We start from the raw sequence: 11,758 nt of genomic DNA on the forward strand, positions 1-11,758 counted from the left end.
ATTCACTGAGATTTGGGAAAGTGTATCACTCTTTGGGATTCAAGAAATTACGAGACTTTTAAAATTATTATTTCACACTAGTGAAATTTTATAAACAAGAAATTTCATCTATATATTATCAGAACTTAATTTCCACATTATTTGCTCATTTCTTTTGTCCTACATATTTTTTCCTACATATTCATGCCCTAATAGCTCACTTTTCAATTTTGTTTATTTTTCACTATTCTAGCATTCTCATTTCTATAACAGCACTTTCAAAATCACTTTACATATCATAAGCATTTAAAAAATAGAAAATACTTATTTGATGAAATAACACATATCACATATATGCTGTAACAATGATAAACCAAGCAATAATATTACAAGTTTACCCATCAATTTAGCTTTAGGAATACAATATTATATAGTTCCGATCAACCCCTAGAAAAACTTTGCAGATTACATTTCTCTCAACACTCGTAAAACAACCATCAATCTAAGATCTAAAGGAAAATTTTGTCTCTAGCTTAGTATCTACATTCTTATGTAAACAAATTTGCTTTAGTTGAATCTTAAACTTTTTAGATTTAAAATATGCATGTCTAAGTAACTTTAACCCTTTTCATAATTTATTATTTTAATAATCTCTCTGCTTTCTGATTTCTCTTTAATTCCTCATTTATGAATTTTCATACTGGTACTTAGTGGTTAATCCTTTGAAGTGAAAATTCTGATACTATTTTTTATTAGTTGACTGAGACATTTTACTTAAAAATTGCAACTTGATTTCAATTAACACTATATTTACCTCCCTTCTACTAATCACAATCCCATATCACTCTATTTCCTTCAATTTTCTAAGCAATCTTGCATGTACTATGCTATATTTTCCTCATGTAATCATTATCAAAAGCATGTAATCATTTTTGTAAAAGTTTTACTACTAGTATTTTCTTCAGAGATTATCACTCTTTTCCACATTTTCTATATTTTCATAACATTTTTACATTTTCCATATTTCCATAACATTTCAATATAAATAAGCACTTGTGTAATATATGGACTATATATCACATATGTTCATGCTCATATATCATACTAGGAAAGCTACTGTCTAGGGATTCCACAAGTGTGGACAGTAAAGATGCTGTGAGGATTTGGGAACTTTTCAAAACTTCTGAATTGTACCAGGAAATTCTGATAATGAAGCATGTGTTGTGTGCTTCCCAGGACCTAGGAACAATACCCCTGCTGTGAGCAAATAGAAAACTTAAGATTTAGGTTTCAATAATAGTCCTTGTGATTTCACAAGTACAAAAATACACATCATCTCCAAAGAAAACCACCACATATGGTCTTCATTTAATTTGTGCATTAGAACATCCAAGGTCAACATATTAACATCAGCAATCATTGGATTTCATTAAAAGGTGTACTCTCAGAAGCAGCAGAAATTCAAAAAGAATGTTTCAGCTCTACTCAACAAGAGATAATAAACAAGACCTGATACAATGTTCCCATTTAATGAAACACTCTCAATTTGATTTCCTTAGTTAAAATGAGAACAATTTGGCTTAATGCTATAGATATCTGAAATTGAGGTATAAATACTTTCACCTTATATTGAGGGAATAAAATCAAGTCTCAGTCCAATGCTTCATTTTGACTTTTGATGTTTTCAATAACACAGCTTTATCTTTTCTTTCCAATCTTCTCTGCCACTGTTGTACAATATTAAACTCCAAATCCAGTCAGATAGAATTCCACATAGTCATTCTAAACTACGGATTGGCACACTTTGGCCCACTGGCCAAGTCCGGCCCAGGGGCTATTTTTATACAGTTGTCCAGCAAATAATGTATCTTTTTTTCTTTTCAGTTTTATACGGTTGGGGAAAAAAAATAAGGAAAGCATATGACAGAGGCTACCTATGGCATTCTACAAATCTAAAGTATTTATTTTCTGGCTTTTTACCTAACATGCATATTTCTATACCTTTTTGATTGCCCTTTCTAGGAAACTGTGATTCTCTCCAGCAACTGCCAAGCTCTAATCCCAGTCATACCTTGAGACCAATTTCCATTCTTCACTTTTAAAAATGAATGAAGTGTAAACTGTATACATTTGATTCCCATTGCACTGGTTGTTAGTACTATAAAATAGCACTTTAGTATCATGTTCACCATTTCAAATATATGTCTTGATTCTCCAAATAAATTGTAAGGTCCTCATGGCTAAAGGCTAGGACTGTGCCTTAAGCCAAGTGAATGGCAAGAATTTCTTGAATACTTACTCATGAGTACTCACTTACTGTCTTTTAAAACCATACCTTTACAATCAGCATATATGTATATTTTATATATGTTTAACTTCTGTCTTGTCTACATAAGGAAAAAAATACCCTCCTTTCTAATCAAGAAACACCCAAAAATGCTAAATATATCTCAAGAAAATGTTAAATTCAGCATCTCTTTTTTCCTTAAGGAAGGTATTAAGCATAAGATAATGTTTACATAGGAGATATCAATTCAAGATTTTAACTCAGTGGATAGTTCTTTTGTTTGTATTAATAGAGATAAGACATGGCACTGATAACAGAAATAAATAATACCCATTTCATCTCCATGTATGGATGACGATATTAAAATAATATTAGAGTCCTTATTTGCATTTCATCATGTCAGGAGATACATGAAGCAAGCTGAAAGACTACAATATCTTTTTTAATATTTAAATATTTGATAGTCATAGCTGAAAGGAAACACAGCATAATTACTAAGAGTAAAGATTTGGAAGCTAAATAGCCTGGCTCCAAATCCTGGTTCTTTACTTACTGGCCAGGGAGATAATTTGTCTGTGCATCAGTTTCCTTTTTTGTATATTAAGGATAATATTAAAGCCTACATCACAAGATAGCAATGAGGATTAAAGAAATTAATATATGTATAATTCTTATGATAATTCTTTAAACAGTGTCTATCACATATTAAGTGTGTAAAAGATAAGCAAATAATCAAATATAACATACTTACGATTTATGTATGTATTTAACTAGTGCTTTTTGGGGAGATAGCATAAATTGTATTTTAAAAAATCCAAATAATTGACTCCATTTTCTATAATAAGAGATAGACAAAATGATCCTATCATAACTTGTTTATTTTTTTTAAGTATGTAAGTTTAACATTTTTTTGAACGTTACTTTTCCAAACTGCATTATTTTTACTTTTAGGGAATTTGAATAATAAGAAGAGAAAAGAAGACAAAGAATGATGAAGCAGGTGTTTATTAACTTTATAGGACAGACCATTTATGACCTTGGGTGTTGAAACAGGAGCTGTTTCCTTAATTAACAAAAAACTAGTTGCATAAATTTTAGCAAAGTAATTAGTCTTCCATGAGTTGTTTCCTCATTTCCTCATTTGATTATTGACAACATGAACTATATAGCATGGGACAAAACAAAACAAACAAACAAAACACTGACGTGCAAACCAGAAGGTCTGAGTTCTAAGTTCTGCTTATGCAACAAAATCTTTATGTTCATAGACATGCCACTTGAACTGGGCCACTATTTGTTTTTTCAACTGTGGAAGAAAGCATTACTAAGACTGTAATATAAGAATGATATCATGAGAAAAGAAAGACTGGGTTGAAAAAGGTCCATGAAAAAGTTTATCAGAGGTAGGCCTGACAACAGAGATAAGGAAAGTAAGCATAATTGCCATCATTTTTTTTTACAAAATCAGAGAGAATTTAAGAATATTTTCCTCATAATTAGGCAATATGTATTATGTAAGAAAGTTAATGAAAGCAAAGTTACACCAGAAAGGCTACTACTAGGAAAAACAAAATCAGAGGTTCTTCGAAAAGGACCTAGTTGAAATAAGAACTGCTGGTCACTTCCAAGGTATAGAGCCTAAAATGAAAGATGAAAAGCTAAACACAGAAATAAGTAAAAGTCAAGGTTATGTTCACTTTCTGAGATAAAAGAATACAAATATTAGTGAGTCATAAGAAGGAAAATAATTTTCTCAGACAGGTAGTTTAGCCACCCATATAGATTTTATCCACCATATTGATATAAAGCTAAGATTACTCACTCCTTTATTAATTTATTCATGCATACATTCATATAACAAAAAATTAAATTGTGATGTATTTTCATATCTAGTTTTTTGTTGTTCTCAGATTGTTCATTTTCTTTTGCAGACCATTCTTGGTTTTAGAAGCACTATATATCATTTAAATCTTTACCAATGATAAAACTTGCTTTTAATATCATTTCTGCTTTTAGAATTAGCTAAATTTCCTCTGAAGTCACTTTGGTTCCTTTATTTTGGTTATCTTGATCCTCCTAATTCCATCATGTATATGAATGAAATACTTTAATTGGAGTAGGCAATCTGCATCTGTATCTCTGAAGATCTTTGAATAAGAAGCTTCAAGGAAGATTCAGTGAAAAGAAGTCAGGAGTTATCAACTAGCAGAATTTCTTATAGACAGGTAGATTGGAGTATCAATATTTGCCAAATTAAAGAGAGCTTTACTCTGAAGATAAAGCAGTTTAAAATATTTTCCTACTTGGAAGGACTGCCTTTTTTAGTTTTCCTTACCCTCTGAGAATTGCTTCCCATTTTGCTCTCCTTCCCACTCATGACTCAGTAGGACAGGTACTTACTTTCCTTAGTGAATTGCCTTTTGCAATTAGCTGAGAATACAAATTATTGCTGCTGTTGAACTTCCTTAGAGACAGAGAGAGAGACTATTGACTGATTTTAAAACTTCTTAGTGCTGCTTATAGGAATTGCCACAATCAACATTAGTTTCTTAGTATGTAGCTTCATGTGTTTCTTCAACTTAAATCTGATAAAATCTTCTTTCTATAGTTTAGGAGTTCCTTAGATTTTATGCAGCTGGTTTACATTTCCCCAATCCTTTAATGTTTTCATATATTTGTTTGAGTTTGGATGAATGGAGAGATAAACTTATGGTTGGCCATTTTGAACTATTAGTACAAATTTGAAATTTAGACTATATTGGCAAGAAATGTATAAATATGTTAGGAAAGGATAATATTAGAAGCAAATAAATAAAAAGACTGTTGTATCGATCTAAATAAGAAATAATAATGACCTGACCTAAAGTAGGAATACTACAGATAGAAAAGACCAGCTGGCTTTGGGAGTCATCTGGGAGAAAACCACCAGGGTCAGATTATTATTTTAAAGAAAAAATAATAGGAGAAGAGAGGAATCACTATTTACCTACTAAGTTACCAGCAATGGTTGTCTATAAGTGAAATATTCTAGACATGAAATACAAAAATGGAAGAGAGCACAAGTGGGACAATTTGCTAGTGAAGAAAAATATGAGTTAATTTCTGTAATTTCTTGAGCTATGTGTAATTTTAGACATATAGATGTTACTGTCCCGAAAATAGTTGAATATGCAATAAACTCTGGTCCAATGACTGTGAGAGAGATGAGCTTTAGCAAAAAGAAATGTAAAAAGGAAATAAGGATCCTGTCTAGGCTACAGAATTGAGCATGGTTTCTGGGTCATTTTCAGCTCATTCTCATTGGGATTTTTAGATAGAATTATATAGGATGCTTTTGATACTCTGTTGTATATAAAACGTTAGTGCTAAAACAGATAGCAGAACACTCACTGAGATAGAAGCTGAAAGTGATTTTTTTACTTCAAACATCATAAAATAATTTTGCTTGTCTGAATTTTATATAAATGACAACATACATTTTGTGATCTATTGTTTCTAGTTTCTTTTACCCAGGAATATACTGGTGAAATTTATCCACAAGGCTGTAGGTAGTTCTGATTTATTCGTTTCAATATTATACAGTATATGGATACAACAATCCATTCTTTTGTATAGTTTGGGTAATTTCCCAGTTTTCAAATATCATGAATAGTACTGATATGAAAATTGTACATGTGGTAATCATTTGTACACTTTTTTTTCTGGATCTTAATCTAAACGTGGAATTGCTAAGTTGCGGGGTAAGCACATATTCAGTTTAGCTGATACTTCCAAAGAGTTTTCCGATGTGTCTGTAACTTACTAATATCAGCAATGTATGAGATAGTCAACAGCAATCCACAAATCCAGAGCATCACTTCTCTATTAAAAAGGCAAGACACTTTTGAACACTCTACCCAATATCCTGTGCATTATGAAGTTGCAGTGGTAGGAACAGGCACTATTCCTAGGCTCTTGACAATTTCGAATACTAGTCCCTCTAATCTTTACTGGTGGTTCTTTTCCTTAATTTGGGAAGTTTTCTCATATGTACACAATGTGCTGCTGAATCTTCCAAGAGGATTCTCTGCAGATATCCAGATTTCTCTGTCTGCAGTTCTCTCTTCTCTGGTACTCTGTCCTGTGAAATCTAGCCATCTAGCTGTCTTGTTACACTGGACATTCACTTCATCACTTCTATTAGGTAAACATCAGCCAGGTCCTACCTGAGTTCCTCCTTATTTCCCCACAATCTGGAAAACCTCTTCAAGACAATGAACTGGGGGCATCTTAGAACTCACCTTATTTGCTTTTCATCTCTCAGAGATCATGCTACTTTGTTGTCTGATGTTTTGCGCTAGTCTCAGTATATTGCTAAAAAGACTAGGGGCACTCACCTGGGCCAGGGTTACACTTTTAGAACCAGTATTGTGGCTGGACCAGTCCTTGTGGTTCTTATGACTGCAAGATGCCCTCAGCAATAAACATCAGAAAACTTTGAAAGAGACAAGGCTTATTACTCACGAGTCCTGGAGGGTACACAGTATGGCTTGGCCCACACAACAAGGTTGCTGGGAAAGAAAGAGAGAAAAAGTAGAACCTGGGGTTCTGCTTTTATTGGGGCTCAGGGTTAGAGGAGCTAGGATTTCACAGACTCATTCTTTATTAGTGAATTTAAAACATAAGAGCAGGAATTAAAACACAGGAAGGAAAGAAAAAGAGTGGCCAAAAGGTCAGTTATGTAAATCAATTACAAATCTTTAAATAAAGAAACTTCAAGGGCGGCAGCCTGCCTCATTATTTAATCACCTGGCTAGCAATGCGTTTATTAGAGATAGCCCTCTTTGAAGTAGATATCTGGGCAATCAAAGCTTAAGTCAGTCACCTGCATTACAAAAAATAAAAACTATCAGGGTTTACACTATACCTGATGTTCAGTTGCTTAAAAACTATTGTGTCACGTAGTTTGTCCAATTTCTTAGTTGTTTCAAGCAGCAGGGTAAATCCAGAGCCTGTAGCTCCTTTGTCCAGAAGCCAAAATTTGATATACATTATCAATCATTTTAATATATTATAAAACCTGCTGCGATTTGTTTGATCCATGATTACTTTAAGATAATTACTTAATTTTCAGTGTAGCATTAAGTATTTTTAAACTTTATTTCTTTATTTCCATTTTTTGTTAATTGCAGTGTTCAGAATGTTTATATCTTTATAATGTTTAAATCTATTCGATCGAATTTTCAGAGAAGTGTATTAATATTTCCTAATGTGGCTGATAATAGAGCATATAAAATTGATCTATTTTTCTCCTTTTATCAATTTTTGCTTTATATATTTTGGAGGCTATGTTATTGAGATGAATACTGATTTAGAATCCTCCTGATGGTTTAAATTCATTATCATTGTAAAGTCGCTCTTGTATTAGCTAGAATTCTCTAAAGAAACAGAGCTAATGGGATATATACATATATGTATATATGTATGTATGTGTGTATATATGTATATGTATATGTATGTATGTTTGTATGTATGTATATACATATATGATTTATGTTGAGAAATTGGCTCACATGAATATGGTGATTGAGAAGTCCCATGATCTGCCACCCGCAAGCTGGAGATCCAAGAAAGTCAGTGGTATAATTCAGTCTCAGTCTGAAGGCCTGAGAACCAGGAGAGCTGATGATATAAATTTTAGTCCAAAGACCTGAGAAGATGTGATGAGATGGCTCAACTCAAACAGAAAGGCGGAAAGCAAAAAGAGGTCTTCCTCTTTCCTCTGACTTTTTGTTCTATTCTGGCCCTCAATAGATGAAACGATGGCTACTCACATTGAAAAGGTCAAACTGCTTTACCAAGTTCACCAAGTGAAATCCTAACTTCATACAGAAATATTCCCACAGACACAACCAGAGATAATGTTTAGCTAATAATTTAGAAACCCCATGATTCAGTCAAGTTGTCATATAAAATTAACCATCATATCCTTCTTTATCTGTAGTAATGTTTCTTGCTGTATACTTTACTTTATCCAGTATTCTACTTAGACAGATACTCTACATTATCCAGTATTATACAGCTACCATGGTTGATTCATCAGGTTATTGTTTCTTTCATTTTCTTTCTTGGTTTAATTTGGATTAACCATATATTTTTATGCTATTCTTCAATAAATTTATAATTATATGATACTTTCCTTATTTTTAGTGTTGCCTTAAAAATTATGACTTGAATGATGACTATATAACTTATACAACCAACTTATCATTATATAGATATCTTTTATTTTTACCACTCTGAATAATAATGCATGAACTTTAGAACCTTCAAAAATATTTGCCTCCTCTCTTCTTTTTGTTTTATTATGTCTGTTTGTATTTATTTTAAAGGACACAGCTATTAAAATAATTGTTTTAGATATTTGACATTCATTTATATTTACTCACTGTTCACTTCTCTCATCTTGAGAGGAATTTTTTCTTTTCTTTTATTTCCTACCGAAAGAACTCCATTAGCATTTCCTTAGTGAAATTTGGCTAAGGGAAATTCTGTTTTTGTTTTTCTAGAAGTGTTTTAATTTGATTTTTTTTTTTAAGGATATAATTTACTGGTTATATAATTCTAGATTGGTGCCTTTGCCAACATAATTTTTGTAGTTTATTCAGATTTTCTAGTTGTTCTCACATGTAATGATAGTTGGTCTGCTCCGAGCTTCCCCATCTCATTCATAAGTGGAAATTTAAGTGCATAGTTTTATCTTCTATTTATACATTCTATGGAAGAAAATAGGAAATCTCTTTGCAATCTAATTTATCATCACCTTTTTTATAATTGAAAGCAAAATTATCATTCTTGGTTTTGAGATAACACATATGACTATTATTAAAATGGTTTTTTTTCCAATTATAATTTCTACCTGGTTTCTTTTCTACATATTAATGATAGTAATTTTATAATTTTTATTTTGTATTTGGCAAGCTTTTTAAAATACTTTATTAAATTTGTAAATTTCTCAATTTATTCCTTTGGGCCTTTTAATTTGTAGTAATATTTATACATTAACCTATGACATAATTACATTGTTATAATTATGACTCATTTTATATATTTGTTTATTCAAATAGCCTTTAAATCATATAATGTTCTTATTAAAATTATTTTTAAGTACTTCAAATATTTTTCTTGAGGATATTCAAGAAAAATTTTTCGTTCATAATTTTTCTAGGTTGTTATTATTGATAAATAAGAAAATGTTTAAAATTTGTGTACTTATAAACACATCAATTTTATTCATTGTTTTGTAAATTGTCATGTTTTTTTATAAGTAGATAATTAATTTTTGATAAAAAGTTTACATTTATTTTGATATGACACTATTAAGCACATAAGTATTCATATATCTATATATAATTGCCATTGATACAAAATTTCATTTCAGAAATTTAAATATACAAAAATAAGAACTTTTTCTTTTAAAGTTTTGGAAACAACTTCATTTCTGAGTCCCTATTCCTATCGGATATCAAAACTTACTCCAAATCAGTATTGGGTTTCATTAATATTGGTTTCCTCCACCCTCTTCCAAGAGGATTTATATAAGACTTTCTTAAGATGTAGAGTGAGGGACACTCACTCGACTTTTCAATCTTGCTAGATGTTTTCTCTACATTGACATCACTTAGAAAACCCCTGTTTCTTTTAGGTTATGTTGTAGTATCCTGATTCTCATCAGCAATTTCTATAGATTCCAGAAAATTATCTTAAAATTTTGCTACCTCTCTCACCAGCGTGTTATGTTTCTTAGGGATCTCAGATTTTCTCCTCCCCCAGAATAAGAAACCTCTATATATTCTTCAGTTAGAGAAGCTCTGAGTCAATAGAATTCTTTACAATGTATTGCTTATGCCTTAGAAGCCTTTCTGTTCCACTGAGGCCTTAGGCTTTTGCAAGACAGATCGAATCATTGACTTTTCTATACATTTCTATTTTCCACTACACAGTTCTCTGAATAAATGGTGGACATACCAAACAGAAATTAGAAACTTAGGAAAAGAAATCCAAAAACTAAAGCATCGATTAATATAAGAAAATCATTCCCTCATTAATTACACATTTGTGTTTTGCCTTAATTTACATAGTTACATATAAATATATATGCTTTTTAAAAATGGCACAGAACAATGATCATTATAATCATTGTAATCATCATTATCTACTGAGCACTCACTTTGCTCCAGAATTTTTAAGTACTATGCAAGTATAAACTTTAAAATCTGAATATTATAATGATAAAACTTTACATATTTACATGCCTGTTAATAATTAATGTGCTACTTATACTTTTATGTTTATGACTTCTATATTTATGCATTTTTACTGTTGCTTTATTTTCCATATTTTCTCCTTGGTCATTGGTATGCTTTCTTTACCACTAAACATAATTGAGAGGTATACATTCTACATTAGCTCACTCTTTCTATATTTGAAAACCTGCCATTACTTATAAAATTTCTATAGAGTGCTCTAATTCTTCTCTGCATAAGAAGAAATTTAGGAGAATTTGATTCGTTACTTTAATGACTAGGCCACTCAGTTTTTAATAGAAGTCCTTTGAGTCATCATTTCAATATTTTTCAGTAGTATATTATATATTCAACTTTTGGCAATTAAAAATTTTAACCCTTCGTGTAACATAATTTTTTAGATTTTTCTTAATTTATGCTATTTTACTGTTTAGTAAAGATACTATTATTTCTTGACCACACTATTTCATTCTTGAATTTGAAATTTCATCTAAGTGGAGTACTACTTCAAATAATATTTTCTTTTGCAAAAAATAAGTTTTTGTAATATTTTCAAAACTACACTTCAGTTATTTTTAAATTTTGAGCTGGAAATTTTCAAACTGGCGAAGCTCTGCTATCTTTGAAAATTTACTACTACAGGTGGGACATCATATATTATCTTTCATAATTTTTATTTATGTATTTTTCTCTCCAACATGAGCATAATTTTTAATCTTACATTCTGTTAATTAGGATTTTCTTACCTTTAGCATGGACTAATCACTCACAAAATTTGGGTTTTCTTATAATCATTTCTAATTTCCTTGAGTTTTCTTTATATCCTCCTTTATAATCTCTGAAGAGAATTATCTCTTAATTATCATTCTCTGAGTCACATAGACTTCTCATTTTAGTATTTCTCTTTATGAGTGTCTATTCCTATTTTATAGGAAGTCATCCATGTCTTTTTGCATTATATACATCATCTATAAGGGCACCCATCCCACCTGCCAAGATGTCAACCGTTTCACTGCTGTCACAGAGACCATCTCTATACTAGTGAGGTTTTCTATTGGCCAGGTACAATACCTGCATCTTATCAAAAAGGACACCAGCAAGTTTGGTGTGAGGAATGTGAGGAATGACCGACTGACAAGACCAAGGTGAGATCTCTGAAGTGGCTGCCTTAGTTAGAACTTGTTTCTGTCACCACATGCCAGGGGCC

Source organism: Pteropus vampyrus, unplaced genomic scaffold (genome assembly GCF_000151845.1).
Source record: "Pteropus vampyrus isolate Shadow unplaced genomic scaffold, Pvam_2.0 Scaffold1, whole genome shotgun sequence".
Taxonomy (NCBI): Eukaryota; Metazoa; Chordata; class Mammalia; order Chiroptera; family Pteropodidae; genus Pteropus; species Pteropus vampyrus.